We start from the raw sequence: 16,792 nt of genomic DNA, 5'->3' as shown, positions 1-16,792 counted from the left end.
CTCCTTCTTAGACTTCTGCGTGGCTGTTTTTGTTTTCAATCATCTCTGATCATGTTTCCTCACTTCTCACCAGAGCTTCCTGTGAGAATTCGACATTGCCCTGGGCTAAGATCTTCAGCTGTGTTGAGCATACAAATGCAGCATCACAGTTTGAAGTTACTGCTGAGCTTGTGAGCACTGGGAGTTCTCGCACCTCAGGGCTATGGTTTGTCACTATACGTATACTGGCATGGCTCCAAGCTAAAAAAAATCACCTGCCAGGCACTGCTACTTAAGGCACCTGAAACCTAATCCCTTATTCCCAAAGAGTGTAATTGGACTTGTTTGGATTCTTAATTACTTAAAGAACATCAAGTGAGCTAAATTCCTTTACACATGTGCTATAAATCCTAAGAACTACAGTATCTGACAGCTCATGGATTTCCTCAGTGCAATTACAAAGCAGCACTCTCACCCATATGTGTTCAATTTGAGTAAAATCCATTTCCTGGAGCTTTTGAATGTGTCAGAGAAAAAAAAAAACCTCCAGTAAAAACCCCAAACCATTTGTGTTCATTTGACTCAGAACCGCTAAAAGCTTCTAAAGAGTGAAAATGTGAGGTTCACCAGGTGGAGAACAAAGCAGCTTTAGAAAAAACACACACAGTTTACTGCACCTATTGCTGCTGAATCGTGTGCATCTGCATTACACTGCTGGCTACAGCCATGACACAAGGGGCTGCGGAAATTACAGCGATATGTCAGCGTCACAGACTGATGTAAGCCACTGCTACTGTTTCCTCATAATACCAAAGAGTCATGAAATAAAAAATCTTTCCGCTCTCTTCATATATTATTTGCCCCTGGGCTTATCATTTGCCCACAGCAAATAAAAGATTCAGCCTAACTGCCAATTTCAAATTAAACTCACGCCCACTGCACTGCATGTTAATGAACAATTACATTTAGGCAGAGATTACTTTTCGTCCGTAAATGACTGATGGTCAGAAACTTGGACCTTGTCTCTACAGACAGGAGAGAGCTGCTGCCTTTCTGTGGGTAGGATTTCATTTTTAGCCAGCACCCCTGTTAAATTTGACTGGGGCCTGTCTCATTTATATTCAAGAACCAACACTTTGAAGCACTCAGATGATGTTTTCTTTGATCACTTGTAACTCAATGGAGAAACACATTTATGATCAGGTCCTCCAGTTTGAGACACACATGCACAAGCACACAGATGACCAATACCTCACAATATCACACAAATCTGTCTGGGTTAAAGTACAGACATCGAACACTATGAAAGACCGAGGCAACTATGTAGGCTTTTATCATAATATAGATAACAACCTCTTTAACTTACCCTAAAATCTGAGTTGACTAACTCCAAGAAAGGAAACCCTGCTTTTACCGTCCAGGAAATGGAGATCAGTCACCCAGTGCCTGTGCAACTGTGATTTTAACTCAGTCTACAGTCAGACCAAAAGCCACCTTGCCAAATTTATTTACACAGCTGTGTGGCCAAAGGCAGGGGGGCCAGCTTGGGTATGGTTGTAAACATTAACCTCTAACTGCAGCTCAATTGCATCCCTTATTATCTGCTACTTATAATGCAGTTACAAAATAATAACTCCGGGTTTTCCTAATATCATTCACCACTGAAAAATATTTTGGTCTGTTAGATATTTCAACAGCATAGGCAATTTGACAAAAGCAATTGCTTGTGCTTACCAATGACTGTAGAAAACATGGACGACGCGAAGAGCTTCCCAAAAATTAAGACAAAACGTCTCTATCGCCCCCTGGTGTCTGGCTGCAGTATAGGTCAGAAACCCCGCCTGATCCATGTTAGCGGATGGGGACTGGGGTCAGACTAAAATAAAAATAAAAAATATTCTCCGATAAATTCCCAGATAATTTTTTCCAAAGATTCTTTCTTTCATTATCAAGTGTTCTCATCACCCTGATTTATGTTCAAGGGGTCTCCTTTCCCATAAGTTTGATTCTAATTACTACCATAATGCTTTTATAATGGGGTGCAACGTCATCATAACAGCTTTGACTGGCAGCTGCAGTCACAGATAAACTTGCGCATCTCTGTTCGGGAAAGGCAGATAGAGCAGGGACGCCGAGAGGAGCTCCAGCGTTTACGTTACAAAACCACAACCGACTGTTTTAACCTGACAGCCTGAGGTGGTCTTCAGTCTGAACTACCGGATAGACAGATCCGAGGCCCCACCGCACTTTTAAGTTAAATGTGTTTGTAAGCTAATCCGTAACTACCGTCCTTAGCTAGGTCCTGAGACCTGTGCAGAGATGATTATTAAATACGTGCAAACAACAGCATGTTTTCAGTCTCTTACCACATCTGTACAGTAACACCATTTTTTTTAAATCTTGCACTTATATATATATATATATATGTATATGTGTGTGTGTGTGTGTGTGTGTGTGTGTGTGTGTGTGTATGTATATGTATATATGTATTTGCATATATATATATACATATATATACAGCTTACATCCTTCAAGAGAAATATTTTTTCAGTACTCAGGCAGCAGCTTAAACACTGCGGATAATACCTCTGTATGTTGGTGACCACGATGCAGGAGCAGACATCTTCTCATCTCTGGAGATTTCCATTTACAAAGCACCAACAACTCGAAGGTAAACATTATATTGGAAAATCTGTTTATATAGTATTTATAGTATATAAGGCTTTGTCCTTTTTAAAATAAACAGCTCAAACATCAGCTGTCAGCAGAACTGTAGAACTGAACAAAATGTAAGAGTAGAACTTCAGATCCCAAGTGTGTGAGGACAGGGAAGGATCAGCTTTATTTCACAGATTAACTTTAGATTTCAGTTTGTGATGATTCTGTTCTCTTTGTGATTACAGGAACTGTCCTCAGATTCAGACCTCAGCACCATCCAGTGACAGCAGACAGATCATCCAACATGTTCACATGTTAACTGATGAACAGTAATAATAATAATAACTAGAAAAATTTGCATTTCCTGCGAAAATGCAGTGTGGATGCTTAAAGCTGAAGCTGTATGCAAAAAGTAGCTGAAAAAGCTGAAAAGTTGCAGAAATTGTAAAAACTTTGCAGAAGCAAAAGAAGTTTGCTAAAATGGAATAACTTAGCAGAACTGCAATATCTTAGAGGAAACATAATACTTGGCAGAAATACAATAGCATAGCAGAATTTAGCAGAAATATTGTAACTTACCAGAAACATGATAACTTCTCAAAAATACAAGAATTTAGGAGAAATAGTATAAGATAACAGAAAGAATATATTTAGCCAAAAATACTTAAACATTACAGAAACACTATGATTTAGAAAAATAGTACAACAGAGCAGAAATATTGTGATTTACCAGAGACACTGTGATGAACTATGAATATTGTAATTTTAAATTGAGACTATGTTTTAGCACAAATATTATAATTTGGCAGAAATACTATAATTTAGCAGAAATACTATATTAAGCACAAATCCTATAAAAAGCAGAAATACTGTACTATGATTTAGTAGAAAAACTATAATTAATCAGAAATACTAAATTTAGCAGAAATACTATATTAAGCACAAATCCTATAAAAGCAGAAATAGCATATTAAGCACAAATCTTATAAAATAGCAGAAATAGTATGATTTAGCACAATAGTAATAAGTTAAACAGAAAAATTGGAAAAGCAAAATGGACAGCTGAAAAAATGCTGAACATGCTGAGGGTCCCTCAAATATACTTGTTAAATGACAAAAATCTGCAAAAAAATTTATTACAGCCACACAATCACAAATATGTACACATGAGGAAACACACATGCACAGAGAGACCCACACACAAGATCCAATTCAGTCAACCAGTCTAAATATATTGAATTTAAATCTTAGAATGAGATCATCCCATTAAAAGCCTTTCTCTCTCTCTCTCTCTCTCTCTCTCTGTCACACACACACACACACACACACACACACACACACACACACACACACACACACACACACACACACACAGGGAGAGAGAAGTAAGTTTCTAGGTCAGCCTGGGAGCTGCTGAATTTGAATCCACCAATCAGAGAGCCTGTGTACTTTTTCCCGCCAAAACAGGTGCATCTTTTTACACACGCAGCACAGAGAGGCACAGGATTATTGCAGCCTATTTCTCATAGTGAGGACTCCCCTCAAACAAATGACCATAATTTCCAAACCGTAGGGGCTAGAACGGTCATTCTTACACCGTTTTGTTCAGAAGAGATGGGGGAATCTTCAAGTGTTGACAATTTAATATTAAAATATGAATTTTTAGAGATATATGACATGGATGACTTGTTGACTTAGAAGCCACGAATTCCCCAATATGCAAATTTGAATGCCTGAGACCACATATGTGATTGGCTGGCTGGGAAGCCGTGCAGGCCCTGATTTGTGGGTTTGAATTCCTCAGCCCTCAGATATGATTGGCTGGCTTAGAAGCCACGAAGGCCCCAATATGCAAATTTGAATGCCTCAGGACACTTATTTGATTGGCTGGGAAACTGTGCAGGCCCTGATTTGAAAATTTGAATGTCTCAGTCCTCACAGAGGATTGGCTGCCTGGGGACCTGGCAGAAATATATAGAAATACTATTATTAAGCATAAATACTACATTTAGTAGAAATACTATGTTTTAGCACAAATATTATAAAAAGAAGAAAAACTATAATTTAGCAGAAATACTATATTAAGCACAAATCCTATAAAAAGCAGAAATACTATAATTTAGAACAAATAGTATAAAAAGCAGAAATACTATAATTTAGCAGAAATACTATGTTAAGCACAAATCCTATAAAAAGCAGAAATACTATAATTTAGCAGAAATACTATGTTAGGCACAAATCCTATAAAAAGCAGAAATACTATAATTTAGCAGAAATACTATATTAGGCATAAATCCTATGAAAAGCAGAAATAGTATGATTTAGCAGAAATACTGTATTTAGCACAAGTACCGAAAAGTACCAGAAATACTATGATTTAGCAGAATAGTAATAACTTATTGAAACACAAATGCACAGAGGGACACACAAACACAGGCTCTAATCCAGTCAACCAGTCTAACTATGTTCAATTTAAATCCTACAATGACATGCTGTCAAATAAGGGCAGGGTCCTCTCTCTCCCACTAAACACACACACACACACACACACACACACACACACACACACACACACACACACACACAGGGAGAGAGGACTAAGTTTCTAGGTCAGCCTGGGAGCTGCTGAATTTGAATCCACCAATCAGAGAGGCTGTTTACGTTTTCCCGCCAAAAAAGGTGCATCTTTTTACACACGCAGCACAGAGACATAGACCTGCTTCTTTCAGTTTATTTCACATAGTGAGGATTCCCCTCAAACAAATGACCATAATTTCCTAACCATAGGGGCTAGAGCGGTCATTCTTACACCGTTTTGTTCAGAAGAGATGGGGGAATCTTCAAGTGTTGACAATTTATCATTAAAATATTAATTTTTAGAGATATATGACATGGATGACTTGTTGACTTAGAAGCCACGAATTCCCCAATATGCAAATTTAAATACCTGGAGCCCACATACATGATTGGCTGGCTGGGAAGCTGTGCAGGCCCTGATTTGTGGATTTGAATTCCTCAGCCCTCAGATATGATTGGCTGGCTTAGAAGCCATGAAGGCCCCAATATGCAAATTTGAATGCCTCAGGACACATATATGATTGGCTGGGAAGCCGTGCAGGCCCTGATTTGAAAATTTGAATTTCTCAGTCCTCACAGAGGATTGGCTGCCTGGGGACCTGGCAGAAATATATGGAAATACTATGATTAAGCATAAATACTACATTTAGTAGAAATACTATGTTTTAGCACAAATACTATAAAAAGCAGAAATATTATAATTTAGCACAAATAGTATAAAAAGCAGAAATATTATAATTTAGCACAAATAGTATAAAAAGCAGAAATATTATAATTTAGCACAAATAGTATAAAAAGCAGAAATACTACATTTAGTAGAAATACTATGTTTTAGCACAAATAGTATAAAAAGCAGAAATATTATAATTTAGCACAAATAGTATAAAAAGCAGAAATATTATAATTTAGCACAAATAGTATAAAAAGCAGAAATACTACATTTAGTAGAAATACTATGTTTTAGCACAAATAGTATAAAAAGCAGAAATATTATAATTTAGCACAAATAGTATAAAAAGCAGAAATATTATAATTTAGCACAAATAGTATAAAAAGCAGAAATATTATAATTTAGCACAAATAGTATAAAAAGCAGAAATATTATAATTTAGCACAAATAGTATAAAAAGCAGAAATATTATAATTTAGCACAAATAGTATAAAAAGCAGAAATACTACATTTAGTAGAAATACTATGTTTTAGCACAAATAGTATAAAAAGCAGAAATATTATAATTTAGCACAAATAGTATAAAAAGCAGAAATACTACATTTAGTAGAAATACTATGTTTTAGCACAAATAGTATAATAAAGCAGAAATACTATAATTTAGCAGAAATACTGTATTTAGCACAAGTACCAAAAAGTACCAGAAATACTATGATTTAGCAGAATAGCAATAACTTACAAAATTACAAATATGGAGGCATATTGAAACAGAAATGCAGAGAGGGACACACAAACACAGGCTCTAATCCAGTCAATCAGTCTAACTATATTCAATTTAAATCCTACAATGACATGCTGCCAAATAAGGGCAGGGTCCTCTCTCTCCCACTAAACACACACACACACACACACACACACACACACACACACACACACACACACACACACACACACACACACACACAGACAGACACAGAGGGAGAGAGCTGCCGAATTTAAATCCACCAATCAGAGTGGCTGTTTACGTTTTCCCGCCAAAACAGGTGCATCTTTTTACACACGCAGCAGCACAGAGAGGCACAGGATTATTGCAGCCTATTTCTCATAGTGAGGACTCCCCTCAAACAAATGACCATAATTTCCTAACCGTAGGGGCTAGAGCGGTCATTCTTACACTGTTTGGTTCAGAAGAGATGGGGGAATCTTCCAGTGTTAACAATTTATCATTAAAATGTGAATTTTTAGAGATATATGACATGGATGACTTGTTGACTTAGAAGCCACGAATTCCCCAATATGCAAATATGAATGCCTGAGACCACATATATGATTGGCTGGCTGGGAAGCCGTGCAGGCCCTGATTTGTGGATTTGAATTCCTCAGCCCTCAGATATGATTGGCTGGCTTAGAAGCCATGAAGGCCCCAATATGCAAATTTGAATGCCTCAGGACACATATATGATTGGTTGGGAAGCCGTGCAGGCCCTGATTTGAAAATTTGAATTTCTCAGTCCTCACAGAGGATTGGCTGCCTGGGGACCTGGCAGAAATATATAGAAATACTATGATTAAGCATAAATACTACATTTAGTAGAAATACTATGTTTTAGCACAAATACTATAAAAAGCAGAAATACTATAATTTAGCAGAAATACTATATTAAGCACAAATCCTATAAAAAGCAGAAATAGGATGATTAAGCATAAACACTACATTTAGTAGAAATACTATGTTTGAGCAAAAATCCTATAAAAAGCAGAAATACTATATTAGGCACAAATCCCATAAAAAGCAGAAATAGTATGATTAAGCATAAATACTACATTTAGTAGAAATACTATGTTTTAGCACAAATAGTATAAAAAGCAGAAATATTGTAATTTAGCAGAAATACTATATTAGGCACAAATCTTATAAAATAGCAGAAATAGTATTATTTAGCACAATAGTAATAAGTTAAACAGAAAAATTGGAAAAGCAAAATGGACAGCTGAAAAAATGCTGAACATGCTGAGGGTCCCTCAAATATACTTGTTAAATGAAAAAATCAGCAAAAAAATGCACAGGGAGAGAGAAGTAAGTTTCTAGGTCAGCCTGGGAGCTGCTGAATTTGAATCCACCAATCAGAGAGCCTGTGTACTTTTTCCCGCCAAAACATGTGCCTCTTTTTACACACGCAGCACAGAGAGGCACAGGATTATTGCAGCCTATTTCTCATAGTGAGGACTCCCCTCAAACAAATGACCATAATTTCCAAACCGTAGGGGCTAGAGCGGTCATTCTTACACCGTTTTGTTCAGAAGAGATGGGGGAATCTTCCAGTGTTTACAATTTATCATTAAAATATGAATTATTAAAGATATTTGACTTGTAATGCACCATAACTGAGTAGAGCGAAGCAAAAACTGCCTTGACTTGCCCTCAAACAACGCTTTCTAACTCGAAATCTATTTGGAGTATCGATATCATTCTTTCACCGTAAGAGACAGCAGGCTTTGGTGAACAATCATGGAAATTTTCAGGTCTCTGTGGAAATCCAACAAAAAGTTATGACGAGAGAAAAAAGTGGTTCATTTCCACAGTTTGAAATCTGAAGAAATCTGAGCGAAGGACGAATTTCCTACCCTCAAACAAGTCCAACTCATTTCAGAACGGTAATAGGTGAGAAAGAAATTCTTGAATTGTGAGCGTCAGGGGTGTCTGAAGATATTCGGGGACAAGCCTCATGTCTTAACTTTGCTTCGTTAAGGAGATATGACGATTCGAATATGCCTCTCATTACAGAAATCCAGCGGTGATTTTGAACAAGCTCTCCATTGACTTTATATGGAGAGTTTTCTGACCTTGTGTTAGTCTGAGGAGATTTGCAAAAATTCTATAAATCCCACAACAATGATGGTGACATTTTCTGAAAGCCAGCAAAAATACCTACGTTTTGATGTATAATTTGTGGAAGTTGAGTGAAAATTGAGCAAGTAGCAGGAAGTTGTTCGGACATGAAGTGAAAATTGCAAAACCTTCAGTGGCACACTGGAAGCCAAGAGCATAGCAACCATAACAACACATGTATTTTGTGAAAAATCACAATTTTGCAACTCAAAACTTTAAGAGGCATAAAAGTAAAACAGTAAAAGATTTGAAAAAGCTGAATCATACCTGAATAGCCCAATAATTTGTGAACATTTTAAAGTTTGAATGGTTGTTCTAGGTGAAAATATGAGGAAGTAGTTAAGTTTCAAAAACAAGCAAATTTTAGCAGAATTGCTGAAGTTTCCCATTCATTTCAATGGGACAAATTAAAGGAAAAAAGCTTAATATTTTAAAAAGTATAATAGTTAAAAATAGCAAAAATCGTAGCAGGAAAGAGCAAAAATAGCAGAATAGTTTAAAATTTGAACGGTGAAAATCGGCTGAAAATTGTGGAAGTAGTTAAACGGCGAAAAGTGTACGGAAGCAACTAGAATAATAATAATAATAACTAGAAAAATTTGCATTTCCTGCGAAAATGCAGTGTGGATGCTTAAAGCTGAAGCTGTATGCAAAAAGTAGCTGAAAAAGCTGAAAAGTTGCAGAAATTGTAAAAACTTTGCAGAAGCAAAAGAAGTTTGCTAAAATGGAATAACTTAGCAGAACTGCAATATCTTAGAGGAAACATAATACTTGGCAGAAATACAATAGCATAGCAGAATTTAGCAGAAATATTGTAACTTACCAGAAACATGATAACTTCTCAAAAATACAAGAATTTAGGAGAAATAGTATAAGATAACAGAAAGAATATATTTAGCCAAAAATACTTAAACATTACAGAAACACTATGATTTAGAAAAATAGTACAACAGAGCAGAAATATTGTGATTTACCAGAGACACTGTGATGAACTATGAATATTGTAATTTTAAATTGAGACTATGTTTTAGCACAAATATTATAATTTGGCAGAAATACTATAATTTAGCAGAAATACTATATTAAGCACAAATCCTATAAAAAGCAGAAATGGTATGATTAAGCACAAATACTACATTTAGTAGAAATACTTTGTTTTAGCACAAATCCCATAAAAAGCAGAAATACTGTACTATGATTTAGTAGAAAAACTATAATTAATCAGAAATACTAAATTTAGCAGAAATACTATATTAAGCACAAATACTATGAAAAGCAGAAATAGTATGATTAAGCATAAATACTACATTTAGCAGAAATACTATATTAAGCACAAATCCTATAAAAGCAGAAATAGTATGATTTAGCACAATAGTAATAAGTTAAACAGAAAAATTGGAAAAGCAAAATGGACAGCTGAAAAAATGCTGAACATGCTGAGGGTCCCTCAAATATACTTGTTAAATGACAAAAATCTGCAAAAAAATTTATTACAGCCACACAATCACAAATATGTACACATGAGGAAACACACATGCACAGAGAGACCCACACACAAGATCCAATTCAGTCAACCAGTCTAAATATATTGAATTTAAATCTTAGAATGAGATCATCCCATTAAAAGCCTTTCTCTCTCTCTCTCTCTCTCTCTCTCTCTCTCTCTCTATCTCTCTGTCACACACACACACACACACACACACACACACACACACACACACAGGGAGAGAGAAGTAAGTTTCTAGGTCAGCCTGGGAGCTGGTGAATTTGAATCCACCAATCAGAGAGGCTGTGCACTTTTCCCCACCAAAACAGGTGCATCTGTTTACACACGCAGCAGCACAGAGAGACACAGGATTTTTGCAGTCTATTTCTCATAGTGACGACTCCCCTCAAACAAATGACCATAATTTCCTAACCGTAGGGGCTAGAAGGGTCATTCTTACACCGTTTTGTTCAGAAGAGATGGGGGAATCTTCAAGTGTTGACAATTTAATATTAAAATATGAATTTTTAGAGATATATGACATGGATGACTTGTTGACTTAGAAGCCACGAATTCCCCAATATGCAAATTTGAATGCCTGAGACCACATATGTGATTGGCTGGCTGGGAAGCCGTGCAGGCCCTGATTTGTGGATTTGAATTCCTCAGCCCTCAGATATGATTGGCTGGCTTAGAAGCCACGAAGGCCCCAATATGCAAATTTGAATGCCTCAGGACACTTATTTGATTGGCTGGGAAACTGTGCAGGCCCTGATTTGAAAATTTGAATGTCTCAGTCCTCACAGAGGATTGGCTGCCTGGGGACCTGGCAGAAATATATAGAAATACTATTATTAAGCATAAATACTACATTTAGTAGAAATACTATGTTTTAGCACAAATATTATAAAAAGAAGAAAAACTATAATTTAGCAGAAATACTATATTAAGCACAAATCCTATAAAAAGCAGAAATACTATAATTTAGAACAAATAGTATAAAAAGCAGAAATACTATAATTTAGCAGAAATACTATGTTAGGCACAAATCCTATAAAAAGCAGAAATACTATAATTTAGCAGAAATACTATGTTAGGCACAAATCCTATAAAAAGCAGAAATACTATAATTTAGCAGAAATACTATATTAGGCATAAATCCTATAAAAAGCAGAAATACTATAATTTAGCAGAAATACTATATTAAGCACAAATCCTATAAAAAGCAGAAATACTATAATTTAGAACAAATAGTATAAAAAGCAGAAATACTATAATTTAGCAGAAATACTATGTTAGGCACAAATCCTATAAAAAGCAGAAATACTATAATTTAGCAGAAATACTGTATTTAGCACAAGTACCGAAAAGTACCAGAAATACTATGATTTAGCAGAATAGTAATAACTTATTGAAACACAAATGCACAGAGTGACACACAAACACAGGCTCTAATCCAGTCAACCAGTCTAACTATGTTCAATTTAAATCCTACAATGACATGCTGTCAAATAAGGGCAGGGTCCTCTCTCTCCCACTAAACACACACACACACACACACACACACACACACACACACACACACACACACACACACACACAGGGAGAGAGGACTAAGTTTCTAGGTCAGCCTGGGAGCTGCTGAATTTGAATCCACCAATCAGAGAGGCTGTTTACGTTTTCCCGCCAAAACAGGTGCATCTTTTTACACACGCAGCACAGAGACATAGACCTGCTTCTTTCAGTTTATTTCACATAGTGAGGATTCCCCTCAAACAAATGACCATAATTTCCTAACCATAGGGGCTAGAGCGGTCATTCTTACACCGTTTTGTTCAGAAGAGATGGGGGAATCTTCAAGTGTTGACAATTTATCATTAAAATATGAATTTTTAGAGATATATGACATGGATGACTTGTTGACTTAGAAGCCACGAATTCCCCAATATGCAAATTTGAATACCTGGAGCCCACATACATGATTGGCTGGCTGGGAAGCTGTGCAGGCCCTGATTTGTGGATTTGAATTCCTCAGCCCTCAGATATGATTGGCTGGCTTAGAAGCCATGAAGGCCCCAATATGCAAATTTGAATGCCTCAGGACACATATATGATTGGCTGGGAAGCCGTGCAGGCCCTGATTTGAAAATTTGAATTTCTCAGTCCTCACAGAGGATTGGCTGCCTGGGGACCTGGCAGAAATATATAGAAATACTATGATTAAGCATAAATACTACATTTAGTAGAAATACTATGTTTTAGCACAAATACTATAAAAAGCAGAAATACTATAATTTAGCAGAAATACTATATTAAGCACAAATCCTATAAAAAGCAGAAATAGGATGATTAAGCATAAATACTACATTTAGTAGAAATACTATGTTTTAGCACAAATAGTATAAAAAGCAGAAATATTGTAATTTAGCAGAAATACTATATTAGGCACAAATCTTATAAAATAGCAGAAATACTATTATTTAGCACAATAGTAATAAGTTAAACAGAAAAATTGGAAAAGCAAAATGGACAGCTGAAAAAATGCTGAACATGCTGAGGGTCCCTCAAATATACTTGTTAAATGAAAAAATCAGCAAAAAAATGCACAGGGGGAGAGAAGTAAGTTTCTAGGTCAGCCTGGGAGCTGCTGAATTTGAATCCACCAATCAGAGAGCCTGTGTACTTTTTCCCGCCAAAACATGTGCCTCTTTTTACACACGCAGCACAGAGATTATTGCAGCCTATTTCTCATAGTGAGGACTCCCCTCAAACAAATGACCATAATTTCCAAACCGTAGGGGCTAGAGCGGTCATTCTTACACCGTTTTGTTCAGAAGAGATGGGGGAATCTTCCAGTGTTTACAATTTATCATTAAAATATGAATTATTAAAGATATTTGACTTCTAATGCACCATAACTGAGTAGAGCGAAGCAAAAACTGCCTTGACTTGCCCTCAAACAACGCTTTCTAACTCGAAATCTATTTGGAGTATCGATATCATTCTTTCACCGTAAGAGACAGCAGGCTTTGGTGAACAATCATGGAAATTTTCAGGTCTCTGTGGAAATCCAACAAAAAGTTATGACGAGAGAAAAAAGTGGTTCATTTCCACAGTTTGAAATCTGAAGAAATCTGAGCGAAGGACGAATTTCCTACCCTCAAACAAGTCCAACTCATTTCAGAACGGTAATAGGTGAGAAAGAAATTCTTGAATTGTGAGCGTCAGGGGTGTCTGAAGATATTCGGGGACAAGCCTCATGTCTTAACTTTGCTTCGTTAAGGAGATATGACGATTCGAATATGCCTCTCATTACAGAAATCCAGCGGTGATTTTGAACAAGCTCTCCATTCACTTTATATGGAGAGTTTTCTGACCTTGTGTTAGTCTGAGGAGATTTGCAAAAATTCTATGAATACCACAACAATGATGGTGACATTTTCTGAAAGCCAGCAAAAATACCTACGTTTTGATGTATAATTTGTGGAAGTTGAGTGAAAATTGAGCAAGTAGCAGGAAGTTGTTCGGACATGAAGTGAAAATTGCAAAACCTTCAGTGGCACACTGGAAGCCAAGAGCATAGCAACCATAACAACACATGTATTTTGTGAAAAATCACAATTTTGCAACTCAAAACTTTAAGAGGCATAAAAGTAAAACAGTAAAAGATTTGAAAAAGCTGAATCATACCTGAATAGCCCAATAATTTGTGAACATTTTAAAGTTTGAATGGTTGTTCTAGGTGAAAATATGAGGAAGTAGTTAAGTTTCAAAAACAAGCAAATTTTAGCAGAATTGCTGAAGTTTCCCATTCATTTCAATGGGACAAATTAAAGGAAAAAAGTGGAATATTTTAAAAAGTATAATAGTTAAAAATAGCAAAAATCGTAGCAGGAAAGAGCAAAAATAGCAGAATAGTTTAAAATTTGAACGGTGAAAATCGGCTGAAAATTGTGGAAGTAGTTTAACGGCGAAAAGTGTACGGAAGCAACTAGAATAATAATAATAATAATAATAAAGAATAAAGAGAAACAGGAACTCAATAGTGTGGATGCTTAAAGCATCCACACAATAACTAGAAAAATTTGCATTTCCTGCGAAAATGCAGTGTGGATGCTTAAAGCTGAAGCTGTATGCAAAAAGTAGCTGAAAAAGCTGAAAAGTTGCAGAAATTGTAAAAACTTTGCAGAAGCAAAAGAAGTTTGCTAAAATGGAATAACTTAGCAGAACTGCAATATCTTAGAGGAAACATAATACTTGGCAGAAATACAATAGCATAGCAGAATTTAGCAGAAATATTGTAACTTACCAGAAACATGATAACTTCTCAAAAATACAAGAATTTAGGAGAAATAGTATAAGATAACAGAAAGAATATATTTAGCCAAAAATACTTAAACATTACAGAAACACTATGATTTAGAAAAATAGTACAACAGAGCAGAAATATTGTGATTTACCAGAGACACTGTGATGAACTATGAATATTGTAATTTTAAATTGAGACTATGTTTTAGCACAAATATTATAATTTGGCAGAAATACTATAATTTAGCAGAAATACTATATTAAGCACAAATCCTATAAAAAGCAGAAATACTGTACTATGATTTAGTAGAAAAACTATAATTAATCAGAAATACTAAATTTAGCAGAAATACTATATTAAGCACAAATCCTATAAAAGCAGAAATAGCATATTAAGCACAAATCTTATAAAATAGCAGAAATAGTATGATTTAGCACAATAGTAATAAGTTAAACAGAAAAATTGGAAAAGCAAAATGGACAGCTGAAAAAATGCTGAACATGCTGAGGGTCCCTCAAATATACTTGTTAAATGACAAAAATCTGCAAAAAAATTTATTACAGCCACACAATCACAAATATGTACACATGAGGAAACACACATGCACAGAGAGACCCACACACAAGATCCAATTCAGTCAACCAGTCTAAATATATTGAATTTAAATCTTAGAATGAGATCATCCCATTAAAAGCCTTTCTCTCTCTCTCTCTCTCTCTCTCTCTCTCTCTCTCTCTGTCACACACACACACACACACACACACACACACACACACACACACACACACACACACACACACACACAGGGAGAGAGAAGTAAGTTTCTAGGTCAGCCTGGGAGCTGCTGAATTTGAATCCACCAATCAGAGAGCCTGTGTACTTTTTCCCGCCAAAACAGGTGCATCTTTTTACACACGCAGCAGAGAGAGGCACAGGATTATTGCAGCCTATTTCTCATAGTGAGGACTCCCCTCAAACAAATGACCATAATTTCCAAACCGTAGGGGCTAGAACGGTCATTCTTACACCGTTTTGTTCAGAAGAGATGGGGGAATCTTCAAGTGTTGACAATTTAATATTAAAATATGAATTTTTAGAGATATATGACATGGATGACTTGTTGACTTAGAAGCCACGAATTCCCCAATATGCAAATTTGAATGCCTGAGACCACATATGTGATTGGCTGGCTGGGAAGCCGTGCAGGCCCTGATTTGTGGGTTTGAATTCCTCAGCCCTCAGATATGATTGGCTGGCTTAGAAGCCACGAAGGCCCCAATATGCAAATTTGAATGCCTCAGGACACTTATTTGATTGGCTGGGAAACTGTGCAGGCCCTGATTTGAAAATTTGAATGTCTCAGTCCTCACAGAGGATTGGCTGCCTGGGGACCTGGCAGAAATATATAGAAATACTATTATTAAGCATAAATACTACATTTAGTAGAAATACTATGTTTTAGCACAAATATTATAAAAAGAAGAAAAACTATAATTTAGCAGAAATACTATATTAAGCACAAATCCTATAAAAAGCAGAAATACTATAATTTAGAACAAATAGTATAAAAAGCAGAAATACTATAATTTAGCAGAAATACTATGTTAAGCACAAATCCTATAAAAAGCAGAAATACTATAATTTAGCAGAAATACTATGTTAGGCACAAATCCTATAAAAAGCAGAAATACTATAATTTAGCAGAAATACTATATTAGGCATAAATCCTATGAAAAGCAGAAATAGTATGATTTAGCAGAAATACTGTATTTAGCACAAGTACCGAAAAGTACCAGAAATACTATGATTTAGCAGAATAGTAATAACTTATTGAAACACAAATGCACAGAGGGACACACAAACACAGGCTCTAATCCAGTCAACCAGTCTAACTATGTTCAATTTAAATCCTACAATGACATGCTGTCAAATAAGGGCAGGGTCCTCTCTCTCCCACTAAACACACACACACACACACACACACACACACACACACACACACACACACACACACACACACACACAGGGAGAGAGGACTAAGTTTCTAGGTCAGCCTGGGAGCTGCTGAATTTGAATCCACCAATCAGAGAGGCTGTTTACGTTTTCCCGCCAAAAAAGGTGCATCTTTTTACACACGCAGCACAGAGACATAGACCTGCTTCTTTCAGTTTATTTCACATAGTGAGGATTCCCCTCAAACAAATGACCATAATTTCCTAACCA

The 16,792-nt window shown here is 36.0% G+C and overlaps 1 protein-coding gene across 6 annotated transcripts in view; it reads right to left on the bottom strand.

The window, feature by feature from the left end:
* kazna (kazrin, periplakin interacting protein a) overlaps positions 1-1,474 on the bottom strand; it is a 196,269-nt gene extending 194,795 nt beyond the window's left edge. For 4 of the 6 annotated variants that reach the window (XM_086278818.1, XM_086278821.1, XM_086278822.1 and 1 more), the window contains exon 1: positions 1,346-1,469. The gene's annotated coding sequence lies outside the window, so the exon portion shown is untranslated. Of the gene's footprint in view, positions 1-1,345 lie in introns of all 6 variants that reach the window. The other 2 variants (XM_086278819.1, XM_086278823.1) reach the window with 2 other exon arrangements.
* Between the last annotated feature and the right edge of the window lie 15,318 nt (positions 1,475-16,792).

The sequence above is a fragment of the Aulonocara sp. 'chitande type north' Nkhata Bay genome, linkage group LG20, assembly GCF_057382095.1.
Source record: "Aulonocara sp. 'chitande type north' Nkhata Bay isolate Kocher_YH1m ecotype deep benthic linkage group LG20, A_spYH_male_GT1.1, whole genome shotgun sequence".
NCBI lineage: Eukaryota > Metazoa > Chordata > Actinopteri > Cichliformes > Cichlidae > Aulonocara > Aulonocara sp. 'chitande type north' Nkhata Bay.
The sequence above is the reverse complement of the archived record's forward strand: the minus strand, read 5'-3'. Positions and strand labels throughout refer to the sequence as shown.